The sequence below is a fragment of the Hyperolius riggenbachi genome, chromosome 5 (assembly GCF_040937935.1).
Source record: "Hyperolius riggenbachi isolate aHypRig1 chromosome 5, aHypRig1.pri, whole genome shotgun sequence".
Taxonomy (NCBI): Eukaryota; Metazoa; Chordata; class Amphibia; order Anura; family Hyperoliidae; genus Hyperolius; species Hyperolius riggenbachi.
The window spans coordinates 442,498,746-442,525,425 of record NC_090650.1 but is presented as its reverse complement, the minus strand read 5'-3'; the positions used below and the strand labels follow the sequence as shown (position 1 = coordinate 442,525,425).

Sequence of the window (26,680 nt, the reverse complement as noted above, 5' to 3'; positions counted from 1 at the left end):
CTGATTGGCTGTATGAGGCTCCACCCCCTTTAGTGAATTAGGACCCCAGTGTAACGATCGGTGTCAGCACACAGAGAGAATCTTATTATTGGTAATCTGCAGTATCACCAAGAATACAGATATATATACCTGATTATTAATGATCTTCAGATTCACCAATAATACAGATATTGCTAACCTCTGGACACCTATGTAATGTGAGTGTTTGGTGCAACAGTAATGACTTTGAGTGGGACCACCTGAGGAGCAGGTGGTCTTTGGCCGTGTGGGAGTTACTTCCCTCAGATAAGTGCAGAGACCTTGCAGCAGCCTGAGACGTCCAAAGGGGTGAAGCCCCAGGCTGAATAGCAGAAAGGCCCTGAGGCTAAGTGACACCTAGAAGGTGGGCGTCACAAGCAGGTCTGGAGACTAATCTCTCAATGGAGAGGGATAGCTCTCAAGGTCGGGCAGGCCAGGTCGGCAACATACAAGCAGATAAAGTACAGAGACAGAAGGCTAAATTCGGTTACCAGGGACAGGCAGGTTTGGCAACAGGGTATCAGATATGCGTAGGTACCGAATCAGAAAGCAGAGGGATAGTAAAGAATGCAGAAGGTCATAACAGATATCAAACAATGCCTAGTCTTGGGTGTGAGGTCCGTGGTCTCGACACCCTGGAATTAGTCTGAAGTATAACACAATGATAACACAGAATCCCTAGTCTTGGGTGTGAGGTCCGTGGTCTCGACACCCTGGAACTAGTCTGAAGTATAACACAATGATAACACAGACTCCCTAGTTTTGGGTGTGAGGTCCGTGGTCTCGACACCCTGGAACTAGTCTGAAGTATAACACAATGATAACACAGAAGTAATCTGGCTCAGTGTGAATTCCCAGGTCCTCCTGGTTCAAACACACTGTGGGATCTGACTATGGTCTGAGTGCTTTCACGTAAGTGTTCGCAACGGCAGACAACTTGAGACTGACCAGCAAAAGGTATATATATAGAGCGACGCTTTCCGGCGCCACCCACCGCTGATCAACCAATGGCCACTCGTTCTGGGATCAGCTGACCAACCTGGTCAGCTGATCCTTCCTCGTTTGGCATAAAGGTTCTGCCTCTCAGCGCGCGCGCGTATTCCTCGGTCTGTATGCACTACAGCCACCTCAGACGCACGCCGCTGCGTGCAAACCGCCGCGCTGGACGCGGAATCAGCCGCCTCACCGCCAGTCCGCGCGGCGGCTTCTCCGCAATCTCTTACACCCAGTCACCCAGTAACCAACTGTGCAAACTTTGAGAAGCCTGCCATTAACAGTGTAAGAATGGCTGCAGTTTACATTTTCCCAGGGGAATTAAACAAATCTGATCAGCTGTTTGTGGCTCTGCCCCTTTCTGAATTTGAACCCCAGTGACCCAGTGACTAACTGTAGCAGGTTTGAGGCATATGCTATTAACAGTGAAAGAATGGCAGCAATTTAAGTATTCCATTTGAAAATCAACAGGTGAATTTTGATTGGCTGTTGTAGGCTCCACCCATTTTCCTGAATATTAATCCCAGTCACCCGGTGACCAACTGTGCAAAGTTTGAGAACCCTGCCATTAGCAGTGAAGAAGGGCTGCAGTTTATATTTTCCCAGGGGAATTAAACAAATCTGATCAGCTGTTTGTGGCTCTGCCCCTTTCTGAATTTGAACCCCAGTGACCCAGTGACTAACTGTAGCAGGTTTGAGGCATATGCTATTAACAGTGAAAGAATGGCAGCAATTTAAGTATTCCATTTGAAAATCAACAGGTGAATTTTGATTGGCTGTTGTAGGCTCCACCCATTTTCCTGAATATTAATCCCAGTCACCCGGTGACCAACTGTGCAAAGTTTGAGAACCCTGCCATTAGCAGTGAAGAAGGGCTGCAGTTTATATTTTCCCAGGGAAATTTGTTTTTGGCTCCACCCACTTTTTGCAACCTTGACACACAGTCACTCAATGATCAAGTGTGTGAGCTTTCAGGTTCCCGGCATTAAAAATGTGTGAATGGAAGCAGTTTATCCAGCAAAGAAATCTGATTGGCTGTTTGTGGCCCCGCCCCTTTAGTGAATTTGAACCCCAGTCTCTTAATGACCGACTGTATCAGGTTTGAGGCCTCTGCCATTAACAGTATAAGAATGGCAGCAGTTTCAGTATTAACCTTGAGAATTAATAGGTGAATTTTGATTGGCTTTTTTAGGCTCCACCCACTTTTCTGAATATTAATCCCAGTCACCCAGTGACCAACTGTGCAAAGTGTGAGGACCCTGCCATTACTAGTGTAAGAAAAGCTGCAGTTTACATTTTCCCATGTAAAAAGTTAGTTATGTTTGGCTCCGCTCACTATTTCTAACTGTTAGGCCTGTAGGGATATCTACTCACGAATCAGCTCCATTGTCCCAATCTAACTCCACACGCTTCACCCTGTGTGGCGCCTCCCCGCTTGACCGGTAGGTGAAGAGACAACACCTGCCCGACTTCGGTTACACCCATTCCTTTAGTGTGCAAGGAATTGGAGCTGAATGAAGGGTGAGCAAATAAACTTCCTGGCCAAACAAGGAAACAGAATAACAAAGTCCAGCAATAGTCCAGGGTCACACATGGGTAAGCAGAAATATCACAGTACCGGAGGGCAAGGCAGAGAGTGGTCAAAGAACCTTTCCGAAATCAAAACCAGGCCGCAAGGGTCGTCACGATATTCCAGGCAAGAGGTCAGTTCAGGCAGCAGACAAGGGAGGTCAGTGGCCGGCCACATGCACACAACAGCCAATCACACGCAGGCATTAATCTTGTTTAAGTATCAGCTGAGAGAGAGATCAGCTGACACGGGTGGCAATACATGTCAGCTGAGTAACCAATAGTAACCAGTAAAACATCCTGACTGTGTGTCAGCTATAGCATAGTGGTTAAAGTGGATCCGAGATGAACTTTTACTCATTGCATAATTGTGTTCCTTTCCCATTGTTTATAGGGCATTCCTCAAGCCAAATACTTTTTTGTTTTTGTTTTAATACTCTAATTCCCTATAAACTAAATAAGCCACGCCCACAGGTTCTCAGAGAGCCAAGGCATTTTCAGGCAGTAGCAAGGGCTCATGGGAGCTCAGTCTGGGCAGGAGGAGGAGGAGGTATTACTAGCCAGAGATTTCAGAGGCAGAGGGGAGGAGGGAGGAGGAGGGAGGGATTCGGGTTTTTTTTGCGCAAGATACAGATAAGCCCGCCTCTGTGTAATGTTTACAAACAACATGGCTGCTGTCATTGTATCACAGGAATAAATATTCTTATTCTATTAAAGCTGTTTGCAGCTAAATTTGCTGTGTAAACTATCTAAACTTTAGATAAGATATATAGACAAGTTACTTGTTATAGTTAGATTTTCATCTCGGATCCGCTTTAAAGAGACACTGAAGCCAAAAAAAAAAATTATGATATTAAGATTTGTATGTGTAGTACAGCTAAGAAATAAAACATTAAGATCAGATACATCAGTCTTATTGTTTCCAGTACAGGAAGAGTTAAGAAACTCCAGTTGTTATCTCTATGCAAACAAGCTATTAACTCTCCGACTAATGCTGGGAATACACGGTTCGTTTTTGCCTTCATTTAAACCTTCGTTTCGATTGTGCCTTTTGTCCTTTTCGATCCCGAAATAATCGGTCATACGGTTAATATCACCACCCACGGTTTCGTTTTTTTTTCCGATTCTGATGGTTTCGTTTTTCCAATGATCGAAGGCTGCAAAGAAACGAAACGAAAATCCCTTTTTACAGGGATGGACTAGCATAAACGAATATATAATCGATCTGAACAGCCATCAAGCCTACCAATGGCTCGATTAGATGGATAAAGAGAGATAATATCAAACATGTTCGATCACTAGTCGTTCGTTTTTGGGGTCTATTAATCGAAACTATAATGAGATTATGACTATTTTCACATACGTTTTCAACACTCGATTCGTTTACCGAACGAATCGAAGGTTTAAACGAAGGCAAAAACGAACCGTGTATTCCCAGCATAAGTCGTGGAGAGGGCTGTTATCTGACTTTTATTATCTCAACTGTAAGTGAACTGTTTACTTTTTCTCTGCTAGAGGAGAGGTCATTACTTCACAGACTGCTCTGAAAGACTCATTTTGAATGCTGAGTGTTGTGTAATCTGCACATAATATAGAATGATGCAATGTTAGAAAAAACACTATATACCTGAAAATAAAAGTATGAGAATATTTTCTTTGCTGCTAATCTTCTAGTAATTATTCATAGTACACAACCAATTCACTATATCATATATTTTGTTTCGCTTCAGTGTCTCTTTAAGAGCACTGCCTCCAACATGAGAAACCGGGGTTCAATCCCAGCCAGGATCAACTCAGCATCGTATGTTACTATTTAAAACATAAACTTCTGCCTAAGTGTCAGCTGACTCTATCTCTGTCGCCGCCTCAGACCACACTGTGACCGAGAGGGGCGATCCCTTACACTAACCTTGACATACAGTCACTCAATGACCAAGTTTATGAGCTTTGCAGTCCTTGGCATCAAGTTGAATTTTCCCATTGAAATTAAACAAATCTGATTGACTGCTTGTAGCCCGCCCCCTTTTCAGAATGTAAACCCCAATCTCCCAGTGATTGACTGTACCAGATTTGAGGCCTCTGCCATTAAGAATGTAAGAATGGCAGCAATATAAATATTCCCCTAAAAAAATAGGTGAATTTTGATTGGCTGTTGTAGGCCCCACCCACTTTCCTGAATATTAATCCCAGTTATCCAGTGACCAATTGTGTGAAATTTGAGAACCCTGCCAATAACAGAATGGCTGAAATCAATCTAACAAATATGATTGGCTGTTTGTGGCTCCACCCACTTTAGTGAATTTGGACCCCGTCACCCAATGACTAACTGTATCAGGTTTGAGGCCTCTGCCATTAACAATGTAAGAATGGTAGCAATGTGAATATTCCCCTTGAAAATCAATAGGTGAATTTTGATTGGCTGTTGTAGGCTCCACCCACATTTTTGAATATTAAAGTGAACCTTAAGTGAGAAAAAAAAATTGAGTTTTACTCACCTGGGGCTTACCTCAGCCCCCCTGCAGCTGATCGGTGCCCACGACGAGTCGCTCTGATGCTCCGGGTCCCGCTGGCGGCCACTTCCGGTTTCGCCGTCAGGACCCGTCAGGCTGGGGAACGCGGCTGATACTACGCGTTCCCAGCCAAAATAGCACCCCTATGCGGCCATATGTCCGCATACGAGTGCCTATGCGGACATATGGCCGCATAGGGGTGCTATTTTGGCTGGGAACGCGTAGTATCAGCCGCGTTCCCCAGCCTGACGGGTCCTGACGGCGAAACCGGAAGTGGCCGCCAGCGGGACCCGGAGCATCCGAGCGACTCGTCGTGGGCACCGATCAGCTGCAGGGGGCTGAGGTAAGCCCCAGGTGAGTAAAACTCATTTTTTTTTTCTCACTTAAGGTTCACTTTAAACCCAGTCACCTAGTGGCCAACTATGTGAAGTTTGAGATCCCTGCCATTAACAGTGTATTTATTTATTGTATGTATAAAGCGCCAACATATTACGCAGCGCTGAGTGTAAGAATGGCTGCAGTTTATATTTTCCCATGTAAAAAAATGTAGTTGTTTGCACGGCCAATTTTTGTAACCTTGACATACAGTCACTCAAATACCAAGTTTATGAGCTTTGGTTTAGTTTATGAAATTTGTATACTCCCACTGAAATAAATCAAATCTTATTGTCTGTTTGTGGCTCCGCCCCCTTTCTGAATTTGAACCTAAGTCACCCAATGACCAACTGTACCAAGTTTGAGGCATCTGCTATGGAGAGTGTAAGAATAGCAGCAATTTAAATATTCCTCTTGAAAATAAACAGGTGAACTTTGATTGGCTTTTTTTGGCTTCAATATTCCCCTAGAAAATTAATAGGTGAATTTTGATTTGCGGTTATAGCCTCCACCTACTTTTCAGAATATTTTGATTGGCTTTTTTAGGCTCCACCCATTTTCCTGAATATTAATTTCAGTTACCCAGTGACCAACTGGGCAAAGTTTGAGACTCCTGTCATTAACAGTGTAAGAATGGCTGCATTTTATATTTTACCAGTGAAATTCGTTTTTGGCTCCACCCACTTTTTGTAACCTGGACACACAGTCACTCAATGACCAAGTTTGTGAGCTTTCAGGTTCCTGGGATCAAAAATGTGTGAATGAAAGCAGTTTATTCACCAATTGGCTGATTGGCTGTTTGTGGCCCCGCCCCTTTAGTGAATTTGAACTTCAGTCACCCAATGACCGACTGTAGCAGGTTTGAAGCCTCTGCCAATAACAGTGTAAGAATGGCAGCAGTTTAAATATTCCCCTTGGAAATCAATAGATGAATTTTGATTGGCTGTTGTAGGCTCCACCCACTTTCCTGAATATTAATCCCAGTCACCCAGTGACCAAGTGTGGCAAGTTTGAAAACCCTGCCACTAACAGTGTAAGAATGGCTGCAGTTCACATTTTCCCATTTAAAATGAATGTCTGAAATTTGATTGGCTATTGTATTCTCCTCCCACTTTTCCTGGATTTGTAACCTCGGTCACCAAGTGACCAACTGTGCCATGTGTGGGGACTCTGGCTTGATTACTGTGAGAATGGCAGCCTTTCACATTTTTCCATTGACTTGAATGGGTGAAATCTGATTTGCTGTTAGTAGCTCCGCCCAGGTGTGGGGGGACGCGAAACCCCCAGAACATATCCTCCCAGGTAGTAAGGGATCTGTATACCAAGTTTTGTTCAAATCGGTAAAGCCGTTTTCGAGTGATCGCGGCACACACACACACACACACACACACACACACACACAGTGAGATGCGAAAGTTTGGGCAACATTGTTAATCATCATGATTTTCCTGTATAAATCATTGGTTGTTACGATAAAAATGTCAGTTAAATATATCATATAGGAGACAATCACAGTGATATTTGAGAAGTGAAATGAAGTTAATTGCATTTACAGAAACTGCACAATATTTCTTTAAATAAAATTAGGAAAGTGCATAAATGTGGGTACTTTTTATTCATTTTACTTCATTTTATTGATTCCAAAACCTTTAGAACTAATTATTGGAACTCAAATTGGCTTGGTGAGCTCAGTGACCTCTGGCTCTGACCCACATACACAGGTGAATCCAATTATGAGAAATAATATTTAAGGGGGTCAATTGTAAGTTTCCCTCCTCTTTTAATGTTCTCTGAAGAGTAGCAACATCTAAAAACAAATCTCAAAAGACCTGAAGACAAAGATTGTTCATCATTGTGGTTTAGGGGAAGGATACAGAAAGCTGTCTCAGAGATTTCAGCTGTCTGTTTCCACAGTTAGGAACATATTGAGGAAATGGAAGACCACAGGCTCAGTTCAAGTTAAGACTTGAAGTGGCAGACCAAGAAAAATCTCGGATAAACAGAAGCAACGAATGGTGAGAACCATCAGATTCAACCCACAGACCAGCACCAAAGACCTACAACATCATCTTGCTGCAGATGGAGTCACTGTGCATCGTTTAACCATTTGGTGCACTTTACACAAGGATATGCTGTATGCAGAGGAATCCTTTTCTCCGCACAAACAGAGCTGCTTGAGGTATGCTAAAGCACATTTGAACAAGCCAGTGTAACGGTTGGGTGCTGCAACTCAGACGTTTGATTATTAGGTGATCTGCAGTATCACCAATAATACAGACACTATACCTGATTATGTGGTGATCTGCAGAATCACCAATAATCCAAGTATAGTTGGTAGGGATACAGTGAGAGTTGTGTATTGGTGCAACCGTAACTTTAATAGTTTAGCGAGACCTTACCAGAGGAGCTGGTAAGGTACTATCAGTACGCTGACTGTATATAATAGAACAGACCTGGGGCTGGATAGGTACAAACAAAGAGAGTACAGAAGTATGAAGGCTAGTACTCTCCAGAGGGGCTGGCGAGGTCCTAGTAGAATAAGTGACTGTGTAGACTTGATCAGACCTTTCCAGAGGAGCTGGAAAGGTGCTATTAGTCACTAAATGAGCAATAAGAAATTATCTCACCAGAGGAGCTGGTGAGCCAATAATACCTCACCAGTGGCAAGGGGCCCACTGGTGAGTAGAGAGGTCAGACAGGCAAGGTTCGGCAACAGAGAGGTAAGTATCAGTACAGAATCGTGAGGCAGAAGAATAACGAGTAATCAGGCAAAGGTTCAGCAACTAATCAGATAGGCAAAAGTACAGAAACGTTAAGCAGGAAGCAAGGTCAGAGGTATAGCCAGAATCATACACCGGTAATCAAATATAACGACAATAATCCTAGTCTTGGTGTGAAGTCCTTGGTTTCAACACCGGGAACTAGTCTAAGGTCTGAGCACTAACACAAAGTATTCACGACAGCAGACAGGGAATGAATGAAGACAGAAGGCTTATGAAGCGGAGGCATGCTTCCAGCCACTCCCACCACGGAATCCGCCAATCAGAGCGGCGAGAGTCATCCGTGACGTCAGCCGACCGGCAGGTCAGCTGATGCACCTTCTGCCCGCATAAAGGTCCTGTCTCCGCGCGCGCCCGCGCGAGACAGAAACCTTATGAGCTGGAGTTAACACCGTTCCCGGCGTGCTAGATGCTAAGGGAACGGATAGCGCTTGAGAGCCAGGGAGAGAGGCGGCCGCAGACCCCCCCTGCGAGTCAGCAGCCGCCAAGTCCCTGCTTGTCACACCCAGCTTCATTTTGTAATAAGGTGCTGAGGACTTCTGAAACTAATATTTAGTTATTTGGGCATAACAAGGGGCGTTATACATGGAGGAAAAACAGCACAGCATTCCAAGAAAAACACCTGCTACCTACAGTAAAATATGGTGGTGGTTCCATCATGTTGTGGGGTTGTGTGGCCAGTGCAGGGACTGGAAATCTTGCCAAAGTTGAGAGACGCATGGATTCCACTCAGTATCAGATTCTGGAGACCAATGTCCAGGAATCGGTGACAAAGCTGAAGCTGCTCCGGGGCTGGATCTTTCAACAAGACAACGATCCTAAACACTGCTCAAAATCCACTAAGGCATTAATGCAGCGGAACAAGTACAACGTTCTGGAATTGCCATCTCAGTCCCCAGACCTGAATGTAATTGAAAATCTGTGGTGTGAGCTAAAGAGAGCTGTCCATGCTCGGAAGCCATCAAACCTGAATGAACTAGAGATGTTTTGTAAAGAGAAATGGTCCAAAATACCTACAACCAGAATCCAGACTCTCATTGGAACCTACAGGAAGCGCTTAGAGGCTGTAATTTCTGCAAAAGGAGGATCTACTAAATATTGATTTCATTTCTTTTTTGTTGTGCCCAAATTTATGCACCTGCCTAATTTTGTTTAAACAATTATTTCACACTTTCTGTAAATCCAATAAACTTAATTTTACTTCTCAAATACCACTGTGTGTGTCTCCTATATGATATATTTAACTGACATTTTTTATCGTAACAACCAACGATTCATACAGGAAAATCATGATAATTAACAATGTTGCCCAAACTTTCGCATCCCACTGTACATACATCATATTTTATATATAGACTGATGAGTAATGCTGGCTACGTACCTAATTCATCAAAATAAAAAAATAAAATCAAGACAAAAAAAAAAAGATAAATATGTTTTCAGTTGTTTTTTATTTTCCATGCTGCTCATCAATAGAAGAAAGACATAAAATCTGGATATTGATCAGTTATTCCCCTTTCCCACTGAGAATCACTATCAGCTGGGATCTCTTTATACTGAGTGTGCTCCAGAAGTGGTCATTGTGTGTTTTGGAGTTTAGGGGAAAGTTTTTGTATTTTAGTTACAGAGTTAGTTTGGTTGTAATAAAGACTCCGCCCAGCAAGACTCCGCCCAGAAAGACTCCGCCCATCAAGCTCAGCCAGGAATTGTTGGATGACAATCTCCATGCGACTTTCTTGTGTTCCCAGAGATGTCACCAAATCACAAGTACAGAAATAATGCTGCATGCTGGGTGTGTCTGGCCAAATATCTAATGACACCGGAGGGAAAAGGGTGTGGCGGTTACCATGTGACTCCAGCCGCCATTGTGATCGGCAAATCTCCGGCAATTCGGAAATTGTACCAAATCACAGAGAGGGGAAAAGGGGCCTTATTATATACAAATACAATTATTATAATGTGACAGTAACTGAGGATTTCAGGATAGAAATCAGGGATTGTTCCTGGGGCGTGACTACAAATCAGGGGCCCTACACCAGTACTAGGATGGGGCCCCAAAATGTCCCCAACCCTTCCCCCACCTCCCCTGGGCAACCCATCTGCCAGGGACCAAGAGTGCCCCAACACCCCCTAATATGGAGGGGGGACCCTGTATTAGGCTGAGTGTCCATGTATCTGAGATGATGATCCCCATTAGAGCAGTCAGTGAGCGGTAGGGATGCTCATTCGGATTCCGCGGAAATGCAATTTCCGAAATTCTGATCGGAAATTGCATTTCCGCATTGGTATGCGGAAATCGGTAATGCAAGTGCGTTAGGCGAAATCGCGGAAATTCCGCCCGACTTTAACATTGACTTTCTCAAAAACTATAAGGTCTTTTTGAAAACTTTTTTTGCATCTTGTTCACAAGATTCAGTTTAATAACCCCTGAAAATTTGGTGTTTCTATGACTTACGGGGGCTTTGCTATTAACCGCTAAAGTCTGCTGATTTTTACTGTAATGTAAAATGCAGAAAATCTGCTTCTGCCTATTTTCTGCATTTACATTACAGGAAAAATCCACCGACTTTAACGGTTAATAGCAAAGCCCCCGTACATCCTAGAAACACCATTTTTCCCATTTTCAGGGTTTATTAAACAGAATCTTCTGAACAAGATGCAAAAAAAAGTTTTCAAAAAGACCTTATAGTTTTTTGAGAAAATCGATGTTAAAGTCGGGCGGAATTTCCGCGATTTCCGGCTGAAATTCCGCATTGGAATGCGGAAATTGGTAGCGGAAAGCGGAATCGGTATTTGGCAATGGCGGAATGCGGAATTACCGCGGAATCGGAAATTGGCATTTCCGACCATCCCTAGTGAGCGGCAATGGGCTGGTCTCCAGCAATGTTAGTTTCCTGCTGCATGCTGCATAATTTGGATAGTTTGCTGCATGTTTCACATTATACACGTGTGTTTGCATCCAAATCCTTTCCATGTGGAATGTAAACATCTGCATACATTTTACATAGGAAACAATGGAAGATGAATTGCCTGATATACAAGCTGAATATGTAAATTTGAAGAAGAAATTTGATTCACACACTTTTCTTTTTTTCATGTGAATTCTAACACGTTAAATGCAAGTGTATAGTGGAAACTCAGCCCTACAGGAAGGATAAGTAGACAGTTGCCCCCCCCGGCTCTGGGCCCCCTGGGGTCTGCAGGGTCTGCTCCCTAATAGTTACATCCCTGATTGTCCCTAGAAGTTACACTCAGCTAGTAAGTAGGGATAAGCATCCCAAATTTGGAATACTACGGAACAGAACTTACATGTAAGGTGATGCGGACTGCCGCAGGGGGAGGGGGTGTTAGTACCCCCCCCCCCCCCCCCCCCTTGTCATTGCCTCTGTACATTGTCCTATTGCATTTGCATTTTTTTTTTAAACTTTCAAATTTTTATTAGCAGAAAATAATTATACAACAATAAATTGAGCAACATTGAAATCTGCTAAATTTATAAATAACATACGCTTATTTTAACATTCAAACTCCCGTGAAATATGCACAATAGAAATAACATGGTAAACTAACACAATATGAAAATACAACAGTATAACATAAAAGTAAAAACAACCAAAGTAGGTTCTAGTCCCTCAATCTTATTTACTGGTGGGTCAGAATAAAGCTATTACATTTATTATAACAAGAAGCATTATATTATGGATTAGCATAGATACTTCTCTTAAAATTATGACATATATGAAAATTATTTAGTATGAGTTATTTCTTAACCCTCCTGGCGGTCAATTAAAACCACCAGGGGGCAGCGCAGCACAATTTTTAAATTTTTTTTTTTTTAAATCATGTAGCTAGCCTAGCGCTAGCTACATGACAACCGCTGAGCTGCAGCATCCCCCCACCCCCTCCGATCGCCTCCGGCAATCCGGCCCATCAGGAAATCCGGGAAAATGGGATTTCCATTAGGGCTTGCCCTGTCGCCATGGCGAGTGGGCGGGATGACATCATCGACGTCGTGACGTCAAAGGGAGTCCCGATCCACCCCCTCAGCGCTGCCTGGCACTGATTGTCCAGGCTACGCAAGGGGTCTGGGGGGGGCGGCATTGCGCGGCGGGTAGCGGTGAATCGGCGTAGAGCGGCGGCAATCGGGCACTGCACGCAGTTAGCAAAGTGCTAGCTGCGTGTAATACAAAAAAAATTGTGCAAATCGGCCCAGCAGGGCCTGAAAAATCCTCCTGCGCAGCATAGCCCGAGCTGAGCTTGGGCTTACCGCCAGGAAGGTTAATCTATTCTCCATGGATATATTTAAATTATATAAGGAAATAACTTGGGAAAGGGATGGGGATTCACTTGATTTCCACTCACAAACTAATCGATGTCTGGTGGCACAGATCACCTGAGAGATTTCAAGCCTGTAATTCAGTGGAATTCCATCTATGCCTGTATGTAACAGAGCCAACTGAGGAGTTAGTTGGAAATCTTCCCAAATGTTTTCTAAAATAAAATGTACTATTTCTTGCCATAATGTATTAATAAAGGGGCATTGCCACAATATGATAAAGAGTACCTATCTTCCCACAATTCCTCCAACAATTAGGCGAATTATTTGGTGCAAATTTGGATATAATTAAAGGAGTAAAATATCATCTTAATAAAATATTATGAAATGTTTCCCAATGTGTTATACACTTAGAAAAACGAGAAATGTATAAAGAGACTTGCTTAATATGAAGGATTGTTATTTTAGTTTGCATTTTGTTAGTGTAACATTGGAGTTGATGTTCATTCCCCTTAATGAGTTCCTCATAACAAAGTGAGATGCCTTTTTTAAGGGAAGAGCAGCACAAATATATTGTAATAATCTTTTGGGAACCAGGGGTAATTTGTGTTTTACCGTAGGCCAGCAGTGCTTTAATTGAAGAAATGTGTAGAATTCAGTAGTGTTGGGCGAACAGTGTTCGCCACTGTTCGGGTTCTGCAGAACATCACCCTGTTCGGGTGATGTTCGAGTTCGGCCGAACATCTGATGGTGTTCGGCCAAACTGTTCGGCCATATGGCCGAACTAAGAGCGCATGGCCGAACGTTCCCCGAACGTTCGGCTAGCGCTGTGATTGGCCGAACGGGTCATGTGTAGTGTTGGGCGAACATCTAGATGTTCGGGTTCGGGCAGAACATGGTCGCGATGTTCGGGTGTTCGAGCCGAACTCAGAACATAATGGAAGTCAATGGGGACCCGAACTTTCGTGCTTTGTAAAGCCTCCTTACATGCTACATACCCCAAATTTACAGGGTATGTGCACCTTGGGAGTGGGTACAAGAGGAAAACAAAAATTAGCAAAAAGAGCTTATAGTTTTTGAGAAAATCGATTTTAAAGTTTCAAAGGGAAAACTGTCTTTTAAATGCGGGAAATGTCTGTTTTCTTTGCACAGGTAACATGCTTTTTGGCGCCATGCAGTCATAAATGTAATACAGATAAGAGGTTCCAGGAAAAGGGACCGGTAACGCTAACCCAGCAGCAGCACACGTGATGGAACAGTAGGAGGGCGGCGCAGGAGGAGAAGGCCACGCTTTGAGACACAACAACCCAGGCCTTGCATGAGGACAAGAAGCGTGCGGATAGCAATTTGCATTTTGTCGCCATGCAGTCATAAATGTAATACAGATGAGAGGTTCAATAAACAATAAACAGTAATTGGTGTTGTCCAGAATGCGCACAATGCGTGGGTCGCGTTCAATGCAGTCCTAGGCCGAAGAGGTCATAGCCTAGGGTCACAAAAACCTGTTTATTTGGGCAATTTCAGTGGTGGGGAGTCTGACGTACATAAATTGCAGCAATGGCCGTTAGCAACGTCTGAATCTCACGAAATGTCTCATGCAGGTAGAAGACATATTGTTAGACTTGGGCTCCAAAGATGGGTTCCCTACATCTCTGCAAACCAGAGTTACAGGGCTCCAAATTTGGTAAAATCCCCTATAGGCTTTCATTGGGCCTCCTATTTACAGTTCCAAAATCTCACATCTTTTCAAAGGGCAATTGCTCAGCAGTGGCAAATTTTCTAGCATTGTAGGGACCCTTAGGGGGAACATGACTGGTGAGTTTCGGGCCCCTAGGCCAAAGAGGTCATAGCCTAGGGTCACAAAAACCTGTTTATTTGGGCTATTTCAATGGTAGTGATGGTGACGTACATAAATCGCAGCAATGGCCGTTAGCAACGTCTGAATTTCACGAAATGTCTCATGCAGGTAGAAGACATATTGTTAGACTTGGATTCCAAAGATGGGGTCCCTACATCTCTGCAAACCAGAGTTACAGGGGTGCAAAATTGGTAAAATCCCCCATAGGCTTTCATTGCCTCCCTATTTCACTTTCCAAAATCTCACATCTTTTCAAAGGGCAATGGCTCAGCAGTACCAAATTTTCTAGCATTGTAGGGACTCTTAGGGGGATCATGACTGGTGAGTTTTGCCACTGCTGAGCCATTGCCCTTTGAAATGGTGTGAGATTTTGGAACGGTAAATAGTAGGCCCAATGAAAGCCTATGGGGGATTTTACCAATTTTGGAGCCCTGTAACTCTGGTTTGCAGAGATGTAGAGACCCCATCTTTGGAATCCAAGTCTAACAATATGTCTTCTACCTGCATGAGACATTTCGTGAGATTCAGACGTTGCTAACGGCCATTGCTGCGATTTATGTACGTTAGACTCGCCACCATTGAAATAGCCCAAATAAACAGGTTTTTGTGACCCTAGGCTATGACCTCTTTGGCCTAGGGGCCCGAAACTCACCAGTCATGTTCCCCCTAAGGGTCCCTACAATGCTAGAAAATTTGCCACTGCTGAGCAATTGCCCTTTGAAAAGATGTGAGATTTTGGAAAGTGAAATAGGGAGGCAATGGAAGCCTATGGGGGATTTTACCAATTTTGGACCCCTGTAACTCTGGTTTGCAGAGATGTAGGGACCCCATCTTTGGAATCCAAGTCTAACAATATGTCTTCTACCTGCATGAGACATTTCGTGAAATTCAGACGTTGCTAACGGCCATGGCTGAGATTTATGTACGTCAGCATAACTACCATTGAAATTGCCCAAATAAACAGGTTTTTGTGACTCTAGGCTATGACCTCATTGGCCTAGGGGCCCGAAACTCACCAGTCATGTTCCCCCCTAAGGGTCCCTACAATGCTAGAAAATTTGCCACTGCTGAGCAATTGCCCTTTGAAAAGATGTGAGATTTTGGAACTGTAAATAGGAGGCCCAATGAAAGCCTATGGGGGATTTTACCAAATTTGGAGCCCTGTAACTCTGGTTTGCAGAGATGTAGGGAACCCATCTTTGGAGCCCAAGTCTAACAATATGTCTTCTACCTGCATGAGACATTTCGTGAGATTCAGACGTTGCTAATGGCCATTGCTGCGATTTATGTACGTCAGACTCGCCACCATTGAAATTGCCCAAATAAACAGGTTTTTGTGACCCTAGGCTATGACCTCTTCGGCCTAGGACTGCATTGAATGCGACCCACGCATTGTGCGCATTCTGGACAACACCAATTACTGTTTATTGAACCTCTCATCTGTATTACATTTATGACTGCATGGCGACAAAATGCAAATTGCTATCCGCACGCTTCTTGTCCTCATGCAAAGCCTGGGTTGTTGTGTCTCAAAGCGCGGCCTTCTCCTCTTGCGCCGCCCTCCTCCTGTTCCATCACGTTTGCTGCGGCTGGGTTAGCGTTACCGGTCCCTTTTCCTGGAACCTCTTATCTGTATTACATTTATGACTGCATGCCGACAAAAAGCATGTTACCTGTGCAAAGAAAACAGACATTTCCCGCATTTAAAAGACAGTTTTCCCTTTGAAACTTTAAAATCGATTTTCTCAAAAACTATAAGCTCTTTTTGCTAATTTTTTTTCCCTCTTGTACCCACTCCCAAGGTGCACATACCCTGTAAATTTAGGGTATGTAGCATGTAAGGAGGCTTTACAAAGCACGAAAGTTCGGGTCCCCATTGACTTCCATTATGTTCGGAGTTCGGCTCGAACACCCGAACCATCGCGGCCATGTTCGGCCTGTTCGGCCCGAACCCGAACATCTAGATGTTCGCCCAACACTAGAATTCAGTGATTGGTAAAGAATACTTCTTAACAATCTCTGAAAACAATAAAAAAAAATACCATTTTGGACTAATAAATTAATACTAGTTATGCCAGATTTAATCCATCTATTTAGATTAATAGTGTTAATTAAATAAGAAAAGGTTGTTAAAGGGGAACTGAAGAGAGAGGTATATGGAGGCTGCCATGTTTATTTCCTTTTAAGCAATACCAGTTGCCTGGCAGCCCTGCTGATCCTCTGCCTCTAATACTATCAGCCATAGCCCCTGAACAAGCATGCAGCAGATCAGGTGTTTCAGACTTTAAAGTCAGATCTGACAAGACTAGCTGCATGCTTGTTTCTGGTGTAATTCAGATACTACTGCAGAGAAATAGACCAGCAGGGCTGCCAGGCAACTGGTATTGATTAAAAGGAAATAAATATGGCAGCCTCCGTATACCTCTTACTTCAGTTCCCCTTTAAAGGGATAGAAGGTATCATGACTTCTTTACTTTTGATTGATTTTATCAGGTATCTCCAAGCTGAAATAGTGGATTGAATTGTGGGAAAAGAAGGAATTTTGATAGTTTTCTGCATCATATAAACTAAAAGATAACTCTTTAGATCACCTTTAACGAGGGATTGTTCTATTTGTACCCACAATGGAAGATCAGTACGTTGATGCCACCAAGCTTTCGATATTTCTATGTTGCATGCATAGTACATAGCCCTAATGCAAGGCACACCCAACCCCCCTAACCGTTTAGGAATCATTAGTACTGTAAGCTTTGTTCTATGTCATTTGCCATTCCATATATACTAAGTTATGATCTTATTTATTTCCTTAAAGAATTTTGGTTTAATCTGAATATGAACTGTACTAAGTATATAAGTTATCTTAGGAAGGGTTTGCATTTTGTAAGCTGCTAGCCTGCCAGCCCAAGAAAGGCTATTTAATGAAATGTTTCTAAGTTCTTTTTTATTTTTTTGTAGAAGAGGGGCATAATTTAATTTATAGAGATCGTTAACATTTTTGGAGAGTGTAATGCCAAGGTATTTTATTGAGTTTGAAACCCAGGGAAAATGATATTTACTTTGTAATTCTTTTTGTAATTCTTTAACAATTTAGTTAGAAATATGAACCCCAAGATTAATGATTTAGAATGATTAATTTTATAATATGAAGCCTTAGAGAAGCTCCCAAGAACCTCAACCAGAATTGTTAAAGATTTTTTAGGACTAGTAATAGCAAGGATGGTATCATCTGCAAATAACCTAATTTTATGATGATATTCAGCTATTTGGATGCCCTCTATTTCAGAGTTCTCTCTAATGGCAGTTGCTAAAGGCTGTGTCTGGCTGTGAAGGAAGAAGTAACTGGAGAGTTGGAATGCAGCATACAGAGGTGATGACAAGGGTGAGTAAACCCAACCCCCCCCCCCCCCCCCGCGCGCAGCGGTGCACATCAGTTTAAATTGAGCCACTCACAATTTTCTCCCTGTGATGTCACCAGTGGGTGGATCTCTCGCATCCTCTGATTGCCCCCAGATATCTTTATACAACATTCCCCTACATATAACCCAGCATGGAGGGGCTCAGTGAAGGTGGCAGTGAAGGTGTGGAGGTGTCTGATGGGATCACACAGGGCATAAAAGGAGATCTGCCCGGCCTCATAATCCAGGCATATCCTGACTCTATCACTGCGGATCCCATCAGGTAACTGGATCACTTCACTGTCATGTATCACTGACCACTGATTACCCTTCCTCCTGCGCAAACCCCGGGACTTGTTATTACATCCAATCACTGACTGATCTCCTCTCCTGGCTATACTGGGGTAACACATCCCGACTCTCCAGCTGTCTGATCCCCCAACATCCACTTCCCAGTAATGTCGCCCTGAGGAGAAACTCTGGGTACTCAACACCTGACTATACTCAAATCTCTCTGGTGTTTCTTGGTGCTTCTGCGATCGTGACCAGGATACAATTTTCCTTTCAGCTGATATATGTAGAAGACTACCAGCTGTGGTTACATCCAGTAATATGTCTGCAGGCTGTACAGAGATCCCCCCAGTTACCCCAAACATGAAATCAGATAGAGCTGTGTGTAATGTGTGTGAGATGCCGGCCACATCCAGATCCCCTCCATCATGGAGCTGCTTATCATGTCTGTCCTCCGTGTCACACAAGTCACCTGTGTGTGATTCCTGTAAGACAATCAGTGGGTCAGTCATGTTACACAGCTCCTCAATGTGACACATCTTCCTGGTCAACTCCTCCTTCTTTATCTCCAGCTGTCTGATGATGTCATCATAGCATTGTACCTCATGATGTCACTCAGGACTCTCTTCTCCAGCTCCTCCAGATGTCTCCTGAGGTCTCTAAACAGGGCAGTGACTCTCTCTGCTTCACCATCTGCTTTTTCTTGTGTTTTTCTCCTGTGTTCCTCCAGACTCTGGACTCTTTCCTCAGCCTCCTCTGTCTCTGCCATCAGTTTCTGCAGATCATTCCTCAGCTTCTCCTTCTTCTTCTCAGAGGCCTCATCCAGTGACAGCATCTTATGTCCTACATGTCCCCCAATCACAGAGCAGGACACACAGACACATGAGGCATCCTCAATGCAGTAATACTCCAGGATCCTCTTATGGACGGAGCATTTCCTCTTCCCCAGGTCAGTGGTGGGAGGCAGTAAAGTGTGTCCCCCTGACCTGTCATGCTTCCTCAGGTGATGATCACACAAGGAGGTCTCACACTGCAGACAGGATTTAGTAACAGGAACAGGAAAGTCACAGTAATTACAGAAGACCCCGGTCTGCTCCTGATCTGTCTCTGTAGCATGAAAAGTCTCACAGATATTATGTAATGTTGTGTTCCTCACCAGCTCAGGCCTCCTCCTGTATATCCGCTGACATTCAGGACATTTATATTCCTGTAGATCCTCCTGATGGTTCCAGGCTTGTGTGATGCAGCCCCGGCAGAAGTTGTGGCCACACGGCAAGGTCACAGGATCTCTATAGATCTCCATACAGATGGAGCAGCGGAGCTCAGCAGTCACATCAGCAGACGCCATTGTCACCATAAAAATGACGAGCAGGTTAGGTGTTTCTCTGTCACATGACAAGTAAGGTGCAGCCGGTTACGCAGGTATCAACGGTTGCCTTAGACACTGAATGCAAAGCAATTAGAAACATACAGATCATATAGCAGTAAAGCAAATTCAGGGATTATTAGCATAGAGTGCTGGGGCATATGTTAAATAAAGGCGTCTGTAAATAAGGGAGCACCGTAATGTAATAGTAAAATATATTTTTTTGACATCATTAACAATTTAAACTGGCTGTTTAATGTGACTGGCTGTTTGGCAAGCACTGTGCCAGCGATACTCCCCCTGTCTCTGCTCTGTATCGTTCTGTGACATTGATAATCCACCATATAAACTGGATGATTGTTTTTCACAAGGGGAGGTAATAGAAAGATATTTAACAATCTGTGGCCAGAGCTGACAAAATAAAACAGGAGACGATATACTGGCAAAATTAAAATACATTCCCTAGATCTTCCATGCAAAGGGGAGGGCAGGAGACCATACAGAAGGTGTTTATTATTACTGGACAACATTATTATTATATTGCAGTGATCTTTATTCACAAGAGGAGGTCATAACACGATATTTAGGAATCCATGGCTGGAGTACAGAAGAGGAGGACATAACTCCATATTTAAGAATCCATGGCTGGAGTACAGAAGAGGAGGACATAACTCCATATTTAAGAATCCACGGGTGGAGTACAGAAGAGAAGGACATAACTCCATATTTAAGAATCCACGGCTGGAGTACAGAAGAGGAGGACATAACTCCATATTTAAGAATCCACGGGTGGAGTACAGAAGAGGAGGACATAACTCCGTATTTAAGAATCCACGGGTGGAGTACAGAAGAGGAGGACATAACTCCATATTTAAGAATCCACGGCTGGAGTACAGAAGAGGAGGACATAACTCCATATTTAAGAATCCACGGGTGGAGTACAGAAGAGGAGGACATAACTCCGTATTTAAGAATCCACGGCTGGAGTACAGAAGAGGAGGACATAACTCCATATTTAAGAATCCACGGGTGGAGTACAGAAGAGGAGGACATAACTCCGTATTTAAGAATCCACGGGTGGAGTACAGAAGAGGAGGACATAACTCCATATTTAAGAATCCACGGCTGGAGTACAGAAGAGGAGGACATAACTCCGTATTTAAGAATCCACGGGTGGAGTACTTAAGAGGAGGACATAACTCCATATTTAAGAATCCATGGGTGGAGTACAGAAGAGGAGGACATAACGCCATATTTAAGAATCCATGGCTGGAGTACTTAAGAGGAGGACATAACTCCATATTTAAGAATCCATGGCTGGAGTACTTAAGAGGAGGACATAACTCCATATTTAAGAATCCATGGGTGGAGTACAGAAGAGGAAGACATAACGCCATATTTAAGAATCCATGGGTGGAGTACTTAAGAGGAGGACATAACTCCATATTTAAGAATCCATGGCTGGAGTACTTAAGAGGAGGACATAACTCCATATTTAAGAATCCATGGGTGGAGTACAGAAGAGGAAGACATAACGCCATATTTAAGAATCTATGGGTGGAGTACATAAGAGGAGGACATAACTCCATATTTAAGAATCCATGGCTGGAGTACTTAAGAGGAGGACATAACTCCATATTTAAGAATCCATGGGTGGAGTACAGAAGAGGAAGACATAACGCCATATTTAAGAATCTATGGGTGGAGTACATAAGAGGAGGACATAACTCCATATTTAAGAATCCATGGCTGGAGTACAGAAGAGGAGGACATAACACCATATTTAAGAATCTATGGGTGGAGTACAGAAGAGGAGGACATAATGCCATATTTAAGAATCTATGGGTGGAGTACAGAAGAGGAGGACATAACGCCATATTTAAGAATACATGGGTGGAGTACAGAAGAGGAGGACATAACGCCATATTTAAGAATCCATGGCTGGAGTACAGAAGAGGAGGACATAACGCCATATTTAAGAATCCATGGCTGGAGTACATAAGAGGAGGACATAACTCCATATTTAAGAATCCTGGTGGGGTGAGGCAGTAGCTGCAGTGTCGGGAGTTTCGAGGGAAGACAGAACCCCAGACAGGAGGATGCAGTAAGGAGCTGATGTGTAGTGAAGTCGGTGGGGGGAGGCAGTAGCTGCAGTGGTCACCAAGACTATGAACGCACAGCCAACAAGCCGAGCCCTCGTTCTCTGGAGTACTTAAGAGGAGGACATAACTCCATATTTAAGAATCCATGGGTGGAGTACAGAAGAGGAAGACATAACGCCATATTTAAGAATCTATGGGTGGAGTACATAAGAGGAGGACATAACTCCATATTTAAGAATCCATGGCTGGAGTACTTAAGAGGAGGACATAACTCCATATTTAAGAATCCATGGGTGGAGTACAGAAGAGGAAGACATAACGCCATATTTAAGAATCTATGGGTGGAGTACATAAGAGGAGGACATAACTCCATATTTAAGAATCCATGGCTGGAGTACAGAAGAGGAGGACATAACACCATATTTAAGAATCTATGGGTGGAGTACAGAAGAGGAGGACATAACGCCATATTTAAGAATCTATGGGTGGAGTACAGAAGAGGAGGACATAACGCCATATTTAAGAATACATGGGTGGAGTACAGAAGAGGAGGCCATAACTCCATATTTAAGAATACATGGCTGGAGTACATAAGAGGAGGACATAACTCCATATTTAAGAATCCTGGTGGGGTGAGGCAGTAGCTGCAGTGTCGGGAGTTTCGAGGGAAGACAGAACCCCAGACAGGAGGATGCAGTAAGGAGCTGATGTGTAGTGAAGTCGGTGGGGGGAGGCAGTAGCTGCAGTGGTCACCAAGACTATGAACACACAGCCAACAAGCCGAGCCCTCGTTCCCTGCAAATCTCGTGCATTGCGAGATGTTGCAATTCTGCGTTAGGTGGTCCTGGGGGAGCCACTCTGCAGCCGCAATCTAGACTCCATTTTGAAGCATCAGCAACTGCCTAGATCTGGAACAAGTGGGATGAAGACAGGCAAAGAGTGACACCACCCTGCCCCTGGACCTCTGGAAAATGACCACAAGCTGAAATCCTGACAGAGAAGAACCATCTTTATGACAGAGGATGGATTCCCAAGGACCTTGTTGGACAGCGATAAAATCCAGAACTGGACAAATTAAGACTTTAGAAATCATAAACTGGTAAGACAACCATACCGCACCTCATTTGTTTTTTAACACCTCAACCAGACATCCAACGAGAATCCTCTGAGTGAGACACCAGGGCCCATATTCAATTCACTTTTTCACCCAGGAGATAATTTTTCAACTTCAATTCAAAATAACTTTTCAGGACTTAGCAATGGAAAAAGTACCAAAAATAGGTGAAAAAGTTTTGAAAAAATATTTTGAGTATTTGTTTGCTTTTTGGTGGTTTAGAAGGCATTTTATTTACAAGTTGTGAACATATCACCCAGGAGAAAACTCAGGTGACAAAGTGAATTGCATATGGGCCCAGGTTTGTTTGTTACCACCACTGGCCGTACTCCTACTGACCAGCTCACTCACACCACTCTGAAAGCACTGAAAACGGTCAATGAATAGGCTGCCTAAAAACCCCCAACAAAATGAGTATTGTGATATACCACTGTATGGCAACCATTGCACAAAGCATCACAATGGTAAGAAGGCGTCAGGAATCTCAGGGGTGGTACCCCTTCAGCCAACCTGTTACAGCATGCCTCACCGAAAACAAGACCTTGGTAACATCCCTAACTTATCAACTTTAAGTAAAAAGGCTAAGGTGGCCAACTTGTCAACTGGTGAAAATTAACACCTCCGCAAAAGTAGTATAAATAAAAGCAGACTTAGGCTGGGTGCAAATATAACATAACTAGAAATGACCCAAATGGTTCGACCGTGAACTTATTCGCACGAACTTCGGGGGTTCGCGTTCGCGAACGAACACAAACTTTATGGCAGTTTGAGCCGCCTCCTATACTACATCATTAGGGTCAACTTTGACCCTGTACATCACAGTCAGCAGGCACATTGTAGCCAATCAGGCTACACTCCCCCCTGGAGCCCCCCCCCCCCTTATAAAAGGTAGGCAGCGTCAGGCATTTTACTCACTCGTTTGTCTGCAGTAATTAGAGAGAGCTGCTGCAGACTCTCATAGGGAAAGCTTAGTTAGGCTCTTGGCTTGCTCCTGGCTGATTCTTATTGCTAAAAAAGCACCCCTCAACAGCTCTTTTGAGAGCTAATCTTGATCTTGTAATCTATTTTTTTTTTGTGACCCACTTGCATTATATACAGCCCTGTCAGTCAGTCACAGCTGGCCTTTGGCCCCTTGGTGGTAATTCCTACTGTGCCACTGCCAGGCCCAGCACATTCAGTAACTATGTCAGGAACCATGTGTTGCCGCTTTCTGCCTGCTGGTGGCGACGTGGAGCAGGACTGTCATAAAAGTTACATCATCCCACCAGCAGATGGCTCTGAGGACTTTGCATTGTCCTGAACTTCCACCATCCACCAGCAGTGGGCCTGTGAATACTATTATAAGGACTTGCAGTTCCTTGTTTGGCCTCCGGGGTGGCTTTAAGTGAACTCTCACCACCAGCGGCATCCTGTGTTTGCTATCACATGGACTATTTAAGGACTGCCTCTTCCCCCTGCTAATCGCCAGAACTTTATGTTCCCAGGTCTGAGTTTCTGGACACCCTGGTTCCTGTTCCCTGCCCTGATTCCTATGTATGCCTTCCTGTTGCCAAACCTGTTTATTCTGTCTGAAACCTTGCTTTTGTCTAATCCCTGGTACTGTGCTTCTCTGATAACCTGTTGCTGACCTTGCTATCCTGCTGACTCTGATATTCTGCTTGATCCCTTTTGTACTACGATTGTGAATATATTATCCTGTATATATTTTCTGTATATATTTAGATAGATAGTCAGGGTGTTATATATATTTACCACTGCTTTCCTGGGTTTTGTATATATTGTGTGCTGTGCATGGGTTTGCATGATATTGCATTTACATTTGCATTGTACAAGATACAGAGGCGCCAAAAGAATAAAAGGTAATTAAATGAACTTAAAAAACCAACTGGTTAAACAGAGGAGGCAGCGGTGGTCTTACCCCCTCCAAACAGACACAGGCAAGGACTGCAATTCAGGCAGTCAACAATTTATTCGGAACTCCAAAAAACAATGCAACACGTTTCACGGGCCATACATCCCGCTTCCTCAGGCAAAATACAGTAGGAGTCACAGTGTACAGTCCTTGCCTGAGCTCGCTGATATAATACAGATGCTGTGTACAGTCCTTGCCTGTATTATATCAGCGAGCTCGGCGCCTCTGTCACAGAGGCGCCGAGCTCGCTGATATAATACAGATGCTGTGACTCCTACTGTATTTTGCCTGAGGAAGCGGGATGTATGGCCCGTGAAACGCGTTGCATTGTTTTTTGGAGTTCCGAATAAATTGTTGACTGTCTGAATCGCAGTCCTTGCCTGTGTCTGTTTGGAGGGGGTAAGACCACCGCTGCCTCCTCTGTTTAACCAGTTGGTTTTTTAAGTTCATTTAATTACCTTTTATTCTTTTGGCGCCTCTGTATCTTGTACACTATATTGAGACCACCCTGGGTGGAGGGTTGATACCCTATTTTCCTGTCTACAGAGAGCGACTTTTTATTCCTGAGTGGGGTCAGGATTGTTCTCCCCACCTACCTATACAGTGGTTGCCTATTGGTAACCCTGGTTTGTAAGTATAAATTTAACTTCTCATTTATTTTGTTGTCCCCAAGACGAATTACACTATTGGGGCTCTTGGTGTCCCTCTGCTTTATTTACATTTGCATGTATGCCTGCATTTGCAATAAAACATTATATATGCACCATATTCCTTGGTTCAGTGTCTGTATACTGCGAACTGTGGTCAAAACCCTGTTTCTGCAATGAGGCTCCTGACAGACTACTTGTGTGTGTGACAGGCAGCTGCACATTTGTAATCCCATCCGAATCACTGCAACTGTTCAGTGCACCTACCTACCTACCTACGTGAGCGCACGCATTGTTAATACCACCAGTCATTGCAACCTGTTCACAGTACCTGTGTGTGTGTGTGACAGGTGCACATTTGTAATACCCAGCAGCACTGCATATACCTACCTATTGTTCAGTGCACCCACCTACCTACGTGAGCGCATGCAGTGTGATATTTAATACCACCAGTCACTGTACCTGTTCACGGTATGTGTGTGTGACAGGTGCACATTTGTAATACCCATCACTGCATATACCTACCTGTTGTTCAGTGCACCCACCTACCTACTTTAGCGCACGCAGTGTGATATTTAATGCCACCAGTCACTGTACCTGTTCACGGTACGTGTGTTTATGTGTGTGTGTGACAGCTGCACATTTAATACCCATCACTGCATATACCTACCTGTTGTTCAGTGCACCCACCTACCTACGTGAGCGCACCCAGTGTGATATACCACTCCATGCATACCTGCTAACTGCACCTGTGTGACTGCACATTGTATTAGTCAGTGCATACCTTTCACTTCATCCCCCCCGATATGGACAAAACAGGTAGAGGCAGAGGCAGACCCAGAGGAAGGTCACGCGGCAGGTCTGTTCGAGGTCGTGCTGATGTGATTTTGTGCGGCCCTGGATCAAAGTACAGTGCTCAGAAGAATGCACGTCCCATCAACTCCCAAGATTGTCAGGACGTGGTTGACTATTTAACACAGAATACCTCATCTTCCGCAGCCATCAGCGCTAACACTTTGCAGGAGTTATTTGGTGGGAAATTAACTGATTCACAGCCACTACTGTTACAACAAGATGAAGGCGCTAAGCAAGTTACACCACCTCATATGTCTGAGTTAGGCGACACTATGGACGTAACGTGTGAGGAGGAGGATGATGAAGTACCTGCTATTGGTGCAGTTTATGAGGTGTCTGAGGCAAGCGAAGCTGGGCAGGAGGATTATGATGATGAAGATGACACGGATGTCACGTGGGATCCTAAGAGACAAGCTGACCAAGGGGACAGTTCAGAGGGGGAGTTAGAGAGGAGTAGGAGAAGACGAGTTCCTGAAAGAAGAAGAGGGAGCTCGTCATCAGAAACAGCTGGTGGCAGTTTACGGCGACATGTATCGCCACCTATGGACAGCCAGCCAACATGCCCTTCAACGTCAGCTGCTGATGCCACCATAGTGCCATCACCCTGGGGGGGCTCAGC

The 26,680-nt window shown here is 43.9% G+C and overlaps 1 long non-coding RNA gene across 1 annotated transcript in view; it reads left to right on the top strand.

Moving 5' to 3' along the window:
• Positions 1 to 26,680, top strand: part of LOC137517933 (uncharacterized) — a 76,627-nt gene that overhangs the window by 39,276 nt on the left and 10,671 nt on the right. The window contains exon 2 of the long non-coding RNA XR_011020715.1: positions 17,663 to 17,758. This is a non-coding gene — a long non-coding RNA (uncharacterized lncRNA). The remainder of the gene's footprint in view (positions 1 to 17,662; positions 17,759 to 26,680) is intronic.